This window comes from Vigna umbellata, chromosome 7 (assembly GCF_029865625.1).
Source record: "Vigna umbellata cultivar VRB3 chromosome 7, Vumbellata_1.0, whole genome shotgun sequence".
Taxonomy (NCBI): domain Eukaryota; kingdom Viridiplantae; phylum Streptophyta; class Magnoliopsida; order Fabales; family Fabaceae; genus Vigna; species Vigna umbellata.
Window position 1 is genome coordinate 36922253 of NC_142171.1, and position 12475 is coordinate 36934727.

General features: G+C 29.2%; 1 pseudogene across 1 annotated transcript; it reads right to left on the bottom strand.

Moving 5' to 3' along the window:
* Positions 1-5576: 5576 nt before the first annotated feature.
* On the bottom strand, positions 5577-10270 carry LOC124821237 (protein GRAVITROPIC IN THE LIGHT 1-like; annotated as a pseudogene). The gene is made up of 2 exons (XR_015780907.1): positions 9741-10270; positions 5577-7386 (listed from the first exon to the last, which is right to left on the bottom strand). The product of XR_015780907.1 is annotated as a protein GRAVITROPIC IN THE LIGHT 1-like (transcript).
* Positions 10271-12475: the final 2205 nt, after the last annotated feature.

Here is a 12475-nt window from a genome sequence, read left to right on the forward strand (position 1 = left end):
GCCATGATCCTCCTTCTTTTCTGTTCAAAGAACTTCTTTCTTTGATCTTTCAAACTTGCTTGGCCAGTCGCACTGTATCCAAACAAACACACGATACTCCTTAGGCCCTCCCTCGACCAAGGCTCTGGATACCACTAATAGCAGAAAGGATGATGCAGAGGAAAGAATACTGATATAGAAAAGAGATATTGCAGAGAAGATTTAACAAAGATTGTGTAAAGTAACATAATGAAAGAAAATTGTATCAGAGAAAGAAATACAATTGTTTATATAAAGAGGTAAATGAAAGTTTAACAGTAATAACGGTATTAACTATAATGTGAAAATATTATAACTTGAATTACAGCACTAATAAACTGGTTGTATCAATCTTTGTTTCCTTCAAAAGGTGGAAGGAAGATACTTATCTAGACTGAGTTATGTAATTGTTGTTAAAGAAGTTACATGATGGATTTAATGTTATGTCAAGAGTATTTAATGTGTTTAAGTTATAAGATGATCAAATGTTAGGAGAAAGAGCATTATAAAGATTTTGAAAAAATTCCATATAAAGAAAATTCATGTAAATACGGAAGGTTGAAGAAATCCTTAATTACAACAAAAAAGTGCACAAGGTTTTGCTTTTTTAAGTAATTTGTAATCTTATAGATGTAAGAAAGAACATTGTTTATACTTATATATGTCAAAAGAGTATTTTTTTATCTTGTATCTATCACATGTTACTTTGTTTTCTAGTAAAGAGTTCTATTACCTGATGCATCATTTTTTTTATTAATTTCTCAGTCTTAATCAAAGTGGTGGTTGTACAAACAATACTCTATTTTAACTAAAAGAATTTAAAGAATATATCTAAAAAGCGAAAAATAAATTCATGAGAAAGAGAAAAACATAAAAGTATGATATAAATAGTCGATTTTAGAAGAATTATGTCTCAAAGTTGTCATCTCTTTTATGGTTGTCCTATTGGTGGACTTAGATATAAAATTTGCAAGAACATTCACATATTAAGAAATAAGCAATGTAGAAGAGAAGATTAATTGCAATTTTAAAAATATTAAAAAAAATTATAACTATTAAACTTTTTCTCGTTCAAAATTTAATTACGTTATGAAATTATTTTTAATATAGCATATTAAATGAATATCCGTTTCCCATAAAAATGACTAAGAAAATGACGTCATTACAGAATTAAACATTGAAACTTGACATTTCTCTAATTCTAATTATTTAATTTGACTTTTCACAGTTTATATTTTGTACTATTTGTATGAACTTATTTATATATAACTGTCAAAACTTACTAAATGTAATTATTTAATATTGTGAACTTATCTGTTAACTATTTTTCTTATATATTATTGAATGTTTACATTAGTATGCTATTTGTATAAAAAAAATTATGATATGAAGCAAACTCTTATTACGAAACTTGTACGAGTTTATTAAACTCTTGAATTTGATATTCTTGTATGTAACTAATATTAGGAGAGTTTTTATCAAAATAAGATTTGACAAAGTGTGTTTTTTCTTTTCTTGCATTACATTTGTCAAACTTGAAGTTACATTTGACATTCTTCAACAGACACCACTCTTAAGATAGATTGATTGTTAAATATAAACTTAGTTTGTGAACACCTCTCAGAAAAAGCTTTAAGAAAATTTGTTAAAATATTTAGTAATAAATGATAGTAAATAATAATGAATATAAATAATAATGAATATAAATAACAATAAATAATATACATATAAGTTATAAATATATAGTAAATAAAAATATATTAAATAATAAATGAATCCAAGAAACAAGTTCATGAAATATAAATCTACCATAATCAAATATTTAAAAAAAATTTAAAATTTAAAATATAATACATTTTATTAAAAAGTATATAAATAAAAATATTAAAATTTAATCATTTAATTTTATAAAATAGAATACTTATCTTAAAATTTAATTAAATCTTTAAAAGGTAAAATTTATAATTAAAAAATTATATTTTAAAAAGTCCAGTGTGTTGCAAGGGTACAAAAACTATTTTTGTTAAAAAAAATTGAATAACTTTTAACATGTTTTCCACCCATTGAATCAAAAGTAAATTATGATTATCTGACATGTCTATGTGATAGAGAAAGAGTATGTATGTTGAATGAACTTATGCCAAAAAATCTCATTTTTCAAACAAATTCAAAACCCAATCTCTTGATAACCAAACATAAAGGAAAGTAAAGTGATGATGACTGACACCCTAAAGTTGACCATAAAGCCGTTTCAATCCCCTCTTTTAGTTTATCCCTTCACACCTATCTTATTTTTCACAAATTAGTTTCCCAAATTCTTTTATACATTCCAAAAACTAATTGCTGAAATATAAAAAGATAAAAAAATAATAATAAATTAGAACTTCTAACAGTAGGTTCCTACAATGAATTCCCTCATAATGTTTTAGTGGTCCAGATTAAAAATCAACTAGGCCTGTCTGTTAGGGCCTTTTACTGTTAGGGCCCTTTAGTATTTATATTATCAAAACCACCATTCATTTGCTTTACCTCTCTGTTATTTCCATATGCTGCATTTCCAAAATAATGCTATTATAAAATAGTATTTCCAAATTTTAAAACAACATTAATAGCGATCTCTCTCTGTTATATTTTTACAACAATTATAAAATAAATATAATTTTCTCTATTTTAAAATAGTATAAAAGGGAGTAAGGTTTCTCTAACTCCGTAGCCTTTTTAAGGAAAGCCCATGCCGTATTTCAGAAAGCCACAAGGCCCATAATCAATATGGAACTCATTGTTCCCCTCATCAATAATTCTCTCTATTCTTCAAGGCAGTTGCTCCCTCCACCACCACCGAATGCTTCCTGCACCACTCCATACCAATTTTGCCCTTTTTTAAAATAGATGTCAACATCCGTTTCACCTTCAACGGATGTTGACATCCGTCCATTCACAAATCCTATATTTTAATTTAATTGTTTTTATTTTAAAAAAAAAATCTTCAAAACGGATGTGGCGACATCCGTTAACCGATTGCCACATCCGTTTTAATAAAACTTTTAAAATTATTTTAATTATTATTTAAATAATAATATATAACTTAAATTAATAATAATTATTTTATTAAATAAAATAAAATTAATTCATAAATAATTAAGTAATAATTTTAAATTAATTAAATAATATTTATATATTAATTTAAAATATAATAAATTAAAATCTGAAAATTTAAAAAGAAAAAATTTCCCGGTTTAATAAATTTTTAAAAACTATTTTATTATTTAAATAATAATACATAAATTAAATTAATAATAATTATTTTATTAAATAAAATAAAATTAATTTATAATTAATTAAATAATAATTTAAAAAAAATTAAATAATATTTATATATTAATTTAAAATATAATAAAATAAAAAACTAAAAATTTTAAAAAGAAAAAAACTTCAATGCGTTTTAATAAATTTTTAAAAAGTATTTTAATTATTATTTAAAATAATAATACATAAATTAAATTAATAATAATTATTTTATTATAAAAAATAAAATTAATTTATAAATAATTAAGTAATACTTTTTAAAAAAAAGTAAATAATTAAAAAACTTAAAAAAACTAAAAACTTAAAAAAACTAAAAACTTAAAAAAACTAAAAACTTAAAAAAAAAAAACTAAACGGATGTGGCACATCCGTTGAAGAATTTTTTCTTCAACGAATGTCGACATCCGTTAAAGAGAAAAGGAGGAGTGTAGGATATTTTAGAATATAAAGGATAATTTTGAAATTTAAAAAAAGTATAGTAATACAGGAAACAATGTGTGGTGGTGTAGGGAGCAACTCTCATTCTTCAATTATACCTTCTTTCACTTGGAAATGCCAAATCATGTCACTTTTTCTTCTCCTTAAAGTCAACTTTACTTTTATATCCAATTATGAAGTTAAAAATCATGTGCAACCATAAATAAATAAATAAACAAATTATACATACATATAATATACATACATATAATATATATATATATATATATATATATATATATATATATATATATATATATATATATATATATATATATATATATATATATATATATATATATATATATATATATATATATATATATATATATATACATACATACGTACATATATATGTACATACATACGTACATATATATACACATATATATGTATGTATACATATGTATACATATATATGTATACATATATATATATATGTATACATATATATATATATACATATATATATATATATATACATATATATATATATATATATATATGAAAAAGTGTAGCAATATTCCACTATATTGATATCTGCCTAACTTTTTATTTTGTCAGTTGTGTTGTTACAAAGACTCTGTCCTGTCACACCCAAGTAAAACCCTGTATTCAATGCTCTGATGAAAATTGGAAAATGATTTTCTGCGCAGTGTTGTTTTTCTTTGAAATTTTCAAAATATATTAACAAGGTTTTAATATATTTTAAAACATTAAATTTAATATTTATTAATATATTTTAAAACATTAAATTTAATATTTATTAATATATTTTAAAACATTAAATTTAATATTTATTAACATATTTTAAAAGTACATTACAGAGATAATAATATAAGAAATTTACAAAAAATCCAAATTTTTTATTCTACTTTTCATATAGGAGAAAAAAAAAGACCCAAACATGTAGAAAAAGTAACTCATTACCAAAACAGAATGTAACTCTTTTTCTTCAATAGATCAACGAATCAGTGCTGAAAACTACAGAAAAAAAAAACAACAATCTTAAACTTATAAAAACAATGAAGCAGAAAAACATACGAATTTACTTACAAAGAAACTTACATGGTATGTAACTCACCTAAACCTACCCTTCTACCCCCTTGCCACCTGTACCAAACTTCATGAAATTATCAGAGGAGAAAAAGTTTGACCCTCAATTATTCTAGGGTAAAAGATGACACCTTTCGAAGATTTTTAAGACATGAATAGCCCTTAAAGATCCATATGGTCCTTACCCACTTTCCACTTCTGCTACACCATGTGAATCATAGCCCAATATACACACAACCACCTGCATCAGCATGGTATGCATAGATATTTGTAACAGTTGGGAAACATGACATGAAGATGCATGCATGCATACAAACCCATCAACAAGAATGACATCTCAAATCTCCTTTATTGAGACATAGAAAGGTTTGCAAATATTGTCTTCACATGCCCCTTCAACACCGACTTAGTTCAATAAAGTTGGCATCTTGGGGGGCCCCCATTAGCCTTCAATACATTTACACACCCAATATCCATTTGTACAACAAGAGCAGTCACCATTGAATTAGTTAATCACAGCTGCAAGGGGAAAAATTGGCATTCTGCCATTTGTTTATTTGTTTCTGTTCATATTTAACCAGCATTTGGTAGGAGGAATGAAGAATAATTAAAGGTAAGTTGACAACACATAGATTTTGGAGGCATGTAGAGCCACACCAAGTGGCATTAAAAAATAAAGCTAAGAGGGTCAAAAATAGGGGAATTGAGCAGAAGTAAGATTAATAAAGAAAGGAAAAGAGGAGGATTATAAAATTCCCACCTATATATCATTATGTACATATAATAAAATGCAATGTCTAAAAAAGATGCATAACAGCTAGACATCCCTGTCATTGGGCTGATAAGAAAATTTGGGAGGATGTCTTTGATAAATCTGGCATAAATTAAGAAAGATTCTAAAGAAAGGGTTGTTCCCAATGCAACGGTCCAATGGCTTTTCTTTTCAAAATGGCCAAAATACAAATGGACAAAGATGCCCCAGTGAGTGATCCTAGCCAGAGCTCAGTCCCCACAATTCCTTCATTTCCCTCCAAAAAGTTCACTCAGAAAATAAAAGAATGCCTTCCAGTTCAATATAACCTGTGTTGTGGGGTCCCCTAGTGCCTGCTGCTGCTGCTACCTTTGCTTTGTGGAAGTGATTTTTTTTTCCTTGCTTTGGTGCTGTGAGAGGTACACTTGACACTGTATAACAGTTTTACCAATCCTAAACCCCGGAACTACTGTGAAAACAACTTGTGGATCTGATTCCACTTCTGAATACAGGAAGATTTCATCATTCACACTTTCCATGTATACATCAGAGAATCTACACCCCTTCCCCACTTGAAAGATTGAAGCTTGGGGCTCCAAAGAGAAGGCCAAGCAGTGTAGAAGCCACACCCTCTTGGCCATCTCAGCAAATGATGTGAAGAATGCAGTGTCTGGAAACTCTCCAGCATTCACAAGGTTCCTTTGACTCATGTTACCAAAAAATGATGACTCCATCTTGGGATGAACCATTTTCAAGTACTTCACCCTGCAAAACTTTGCAAATGATGATCTTGGCTTCTCAGCAAGGAAGTCCTTTGCCTTCATGGATTTCATCTCATTGAACCTCCCATAGAACCACTGCTGCCTCCTGCTTCTATCAGGGAGAGACTCTTTTGACACAGAAAAGTTTGGGAAGTGGAAAGCATCAAACATCTCTCTGCAAACAAATGCCTCAATTGCAAAACACTTGTGATCTTCTGCCAAATAAACCACATTCTGCTCAATGGCATTCACTGCAGCATCAACATCCCAGTCTGCAGATCTCATCTCATCCACAATCACCCTCACGAAGTTGCGAATGGACCTAACCGCATGGCGAAGAACTGTGATAAAATGGCTAGGACTTAACCCTGATATGTGAACATTATCAAGCACAGCTAGTTGGCCACTTTGATTTAATCTCTTCTCAATTGCCTTGTTACGCTTATTAGCTTCCTCTAACTTTTCCCTAAGAAAAATAACCTCAGAATCCTTGAGCCGCACCTGAGACTCTAGCTTCTTCCCCATGATCTCATATGTTTTGATCACACCCTGCAGCTCCTTGGATTCAGCCTCAAGAATAGCTGTCTCGGGCGAAGGATCAAACTGTTTCTTCAAGAAACATTGTTTCAGCTCAGACAAGTTCTTCAACTCAGACACTAGCAATTGATCAGCAGCTTCGATTCCATCAGGGTCAAAAGGTGACTGAGAATATTGGAACTCAGCATATGCACCTTTAACAATTGAAATGCTAGCAAAAAGCTTTGCCAGAAGAGCTTCATTGGCCTTTCTCTCCTGAAGCTCTTCATCATCATCTTCAACGAAAGACTCAGACCAATTCAGTGAACTCTTATTACTCTTTCCCATGTTCCCTTCATCCTTGAGATTTGCATCAGATATAACACTCTTCAACCCATCAACAGAGGCAATCCCAATCAGTGCTTTCACATGAAGAACCTTAGCAAAACTGCGTGCCAGCTTCTTTCTCGGGGTCACAGCCAATGGCTTCACCGATTCCATCTGCATAAGCAGTCACCAGAAATCACAAACGCAGATCAGAACTGTGATTAGTGAAATGTATGAATCAAGGATCAGCAATATCTTTAAAGGGTCTCACGAGGGCAATAAAATAAAGTCTTATATATTATAACACAATGGTGATGATGATGGCCATGTTCAAGCAAAAGCTTTTGACAAAACATAAAGAAATAGTGCAATGCTTTAACACATAGACCGAGGACCTTTACTAGGGGAGGGAATTTTTCTTTTTGTACTACTCCATCTACTACTAAAATTTCATTGTATGCATAATGTAAACAGTGTCAAAAAGCAGTTTCTAACACCGATTCAAGAGAGTAGAAACCAACCCAAGAACAAGATCTAAAGTTACATTAAAAAGGTCAAAATTGTAGTTTATCCACGTAATACTAGGCATCTTGTCCATCATGGCAAACTGCAGCCGGATTCTTAACATAAAACCAAGATCTTACGTAACAAGATCCAGTGATTAATAATTAATAATAACTAAAAATAAAGAAAGAAAACACCATGCTTTATTATACCATGAAAAGGAAAAAACTTTAAGCCCTGATTTAACACCACCATCTCCCACCAAGAAAACAAGCTCATCATTTCTACAAACACTTTATAGTTTATCCCAACTTCCCTTCAAGGAGCGTTAGAGCAATAGGCCCATCACTCAATTAAGCACACCCCCTTTATTAGTTTCTTTAGCATGAATTATTTATAAACCCATATTTCATTCACTTCCCATGTTTAACAAAGAAATGGTAAAATCAATTTACAAAATTCATCTAAATTACAGCTTTTATAGGGTAATCATTGGACATAGGTAGATCACGGTTGAATTGTGACTCCCAATGTAACCCACCCTTTAAAAAACCTGACAATTATTTTTTCTATTAAAATGTGTGTTGGCCTGATTCATAATCCTTAGGATTCCCTGTGCTATGCATATCAAACACCTTTATTTAGCCCTGTAGGAAGATAGTACTTCCCCAACAGTGTTAACAGCAGAACCCATATGAAAGTGAACATGTCTGATATGGTAAATCTAACTTAAACGTCATGACAAATGAAAAATGTTTACTTACAAAAGGGTGTCAGGGAAAAATAAAAATTACATTTTTCCCTTAAAACTAAAACACCAAGAATTGGTTATGGAAAGTAACATCTTGTAGGTAAATTCAGACACTAAATGTTTCAACTTATAGTTGCTTCTCTAAAACTGGGTCCATGTAAAATAACTTAACCTAACCTAAATAAAATACCAACACATGGTAGATAAGACATTTATATCCCTCTACAGAACGCGTGTTTTGTGGGCTGGCAAAAGTTTAGGGTAAAAAGAAACTGAAAAGAAACCATGAAAATGGAATGTGTTCACATAATACCATTTTTCTTCATTTTCCTTTACCCAAATGAGGAAAAGATTCAACTAATTTTTTGCTTTCATATCCAAAGTATTATTGCACACATATATTATTATATAGAAAAAGACAACGTGATGATTGTACGTAATAGTTAGGAGAGATAATTTACATTTCCCGTGACTAAAATCACGGTCTCTGGGAACTTGCACTGAGTACAAGTGTTCCATAACGGCAAAAATTTAAGAGCTATTGAACAGCATTAGCACCACTTAATTACCACTTAATTGCTCTTTTATAACATGAAATAAATAATCCGTAACGTTTCTCAGACAAAAGAAGGTATTATAATTGAAAAGCTAAAAGAAAGAGATAAAGGTGAACCAAAATAATGGAGTTTAGAAGAAAAAATGATGAGGAAAATATTTTTGGGACAGAGAAGTTACTGTGACACACACTGATATCTTTCCAAAGTTAATGTCATTTCAACATCCATTATGTCAGAAGTTCACATGCCTATCATTAAAAAAGGTCAAAATATTACAACATGAGATTCTTAGAGCTCTAAAAAATCCATATTTTAACTTCCAAAAAAAAAAAACACAAAACAACAATTGGTGACTCAAATTTTGAAATTGAACTTCACAAGTACCAAACTCCTCCATACCCATTTGAACACCCCAAAAGTCAAAATAAACGCTGCCAGAAATCATGCTATAACTTCAGAGCAATCAAAGGTTCATTACAGACAAGAAACAACTAATAAGCATGCATACATGAGGCATATTTTTACAACCTTGCTTTTCATCAGTCAAGGCTATTTTTTCACTCATGCATACACATTTTCACCAACATTTTTTAGTGTTTTCCTTCAATATAATAAAAAAAGTTCACTCAACAAAAAGCAGTTCTAGAGTAATATACAAAAGCATGGAACAGATAGATGGTGTAAAAAGGTAGAAACCAGTGAGAAATTAAACGTACCTTCAGAAATATCGGGAGAAAATAAGGGTGAACGAAGTTGTCAACCTCTCGTCATTGCGAAACGTAAATCTCAAGAAAACAGAGAGAACAATTAAACATGTTATTATTATGTATTATTATTTATTTATTTTAATATTATTATTTGGTGTTGTTCTGTAACTCCAAGCGCTACCCTGAGAGAAACACCCTGTAACCAGAAACCATCAAAAATCAAAAGCAAATACAACAAAAATCAAAGGGACTTTTCTCCAAACTCGAAAAGTAACAACACACCCGAATGAGGAAAAACAATGAGCACCACTGACAACAACCTACACAACCCAACAAAAATAAAACAGGATCATAAAAAACGTGTCATCAGCAAAACACCAGACCCAACAAGAAAAAAAAACGTTCAAAGATGAAAACTTTCCCCCAGTAAAACAATAAAAACACCCTTTTTGGACAACCCCAGAAATCACTGGTTCAGTTTCAATGGTAAAAGTGCATAGAAAGAGAAAGAGAGACAAAAACAAAAGGGGTACGTTATTTCAACGTTTACCTTAATATAAAGAAACAGTTCCTCCAATGAGCGGAAAAAATGGAGGAGTTGGGTTTGAAATTGGAAGAAAAGTGAAGCGTCTTTTACTAGACCCTGGGGAGAGGAGTAGCGGGGCTTTGAGAAGAGTCAGAAAAACCACAGCTAAAGGACAGAAAATTCTAGAGAGAGAATTTAATGATAGAGAGAAAGAAAGAGAGGAAAATGAGAGTGAAGAAACAGAGGAAGAAGAAAAACAGAGCATAGAAGAAGGAAGAGAGAGAAGATATAAGGAGTGACAGAAATAAAAAATAAAATAGACACTGTTTCAGGTCTCAACCTGACTTTTGCGAATTTAGAACGCCACATTGGTGCAGTTACACTTTTACACTATTTTAATCAATTTTTATGTAATATATATGCCATTTTTTAAATTTAAGGTTTAATAGCCAATTTAGTCCCCACTTTGGTTGAAAAATCTCAATTTAGTCCCTCGTTATAAAATTGTTTTACATTAGTCCTAACTTTTAAAATAGTGGATCAGATTGGTCCCTTTTGTTAAATATAAGTTAACGAAATTAATGGATGATGATGTGACACAGCTTAAAGCTGATGTGTTAGATTGGTCCCTCGTTAGCTTTAAGTTATGTCACATCATCATCCATTAATTTTGTTAACTTATATTTAACAGAAAGGACCAATCTGACCCACTATTTTAAAAGTTAGGACTAATTCAAAACACTTTTATAACGAGGGACTAAATTGAGATTTTTGAACCAAAGTGAAGACTAAATTGGCTATTAAACCTAAATTTAATTACAGCATATTTATTTATTATATTAATTCGAAATTAGTTATAGTTAAATAACATCATTCAAAATATTGGAAACACAAAAATGATTATTTTAAAAATATGATTTATTTGATATTTTTATATATACGTTTAAAATTATTTTGTAGAGACTAAGAGATGTAATAAAACATTAATTTTAATAAAATAGTTGTACTCATTTTTATTTTACCGAATTTTTAGTAAATTATTACAAGGATTAAGGATATAGCAGAAAAAATAATAAATATATTACTAAATTTCTGAAAATAGATAAAGATATAATATAATTTTGAAATTTTAAATAAATAAAAAGCAACAAATAAAATATCAAAAAGGCCAAAATTGAAAATCAAGCATCACTAAAAAAAAAAAGTAATATTATAATGCATGTTAATATTTGTAATTAATGTGTTTTCTAGTGGCGTGAAATTAGCCTTATTAAATTTGAGAATAGGTATATTCGGTTTATCGGTTTGCTTCTAACGTTTGAACCTAAGGTTGGCCAAAATTACATCTGACAAGGAAATTAATGTGAATGCATTATTTTATTAGTTTCATTCTTGTTTATTTATACTGCAATCAAAAATATTTTTACACAATAAATTTTCTGGACTGTCAAAATAATCTTCCGTTGAAACTATTTCACATTTATAATGAAGAGCTACTCAAATTAATGAAATTATATATATATATATATATATATATATATATATATATATATATATATATATATATATATCATAATTATAAAAAGTGTGTTGTATTTATTAATTATTATAGTCTATAAACATCTCTTAAAATAAGCTTTATAGTAAAAGAGGATAAATGTAATCGAGTTTAAATTTCGTAAGAAGAAACAAAAGTGATAACTATTAACATTTATTATCTACGAACCAAAATAATGAAGAATATTATGTTAAAAATGCAATGCATACATAAAATTATGAAGATAAAAATAATGATTTTAAACTGTAGTTATTTAAAAATGGTGAAATTTAATTATTTTAATTAAAATTTTTTAATATAAATAGTTTTGTTATGAATAAATTTTATAATTTTAAAATATCATTTTTTTAAAAGTTATTTTTTTAAAATTTTCAGACTTCTCTATGAGAATTCTCATATTCTGTTTGTCTAATTGAAAAACTAAGATCATAGGATTAATCTTGATGACGAGTTATTCAATTTTGATCGATCAGTTTCTCAGATAGAGTAAGTTCATTTTATGCTTTTTTAGTCTGTTTTGTCTTCTTTTGCATGCAAGTACGTTATGGATGCATGTAACGTTTGAGTCTTCTATAAGAGTTTCTATTGATCAGTGGTTCTGACATTGTACCCTAGTCGTGTTTCTATGGTTTATACGAGTAGATAAGACTTCCAATGCTT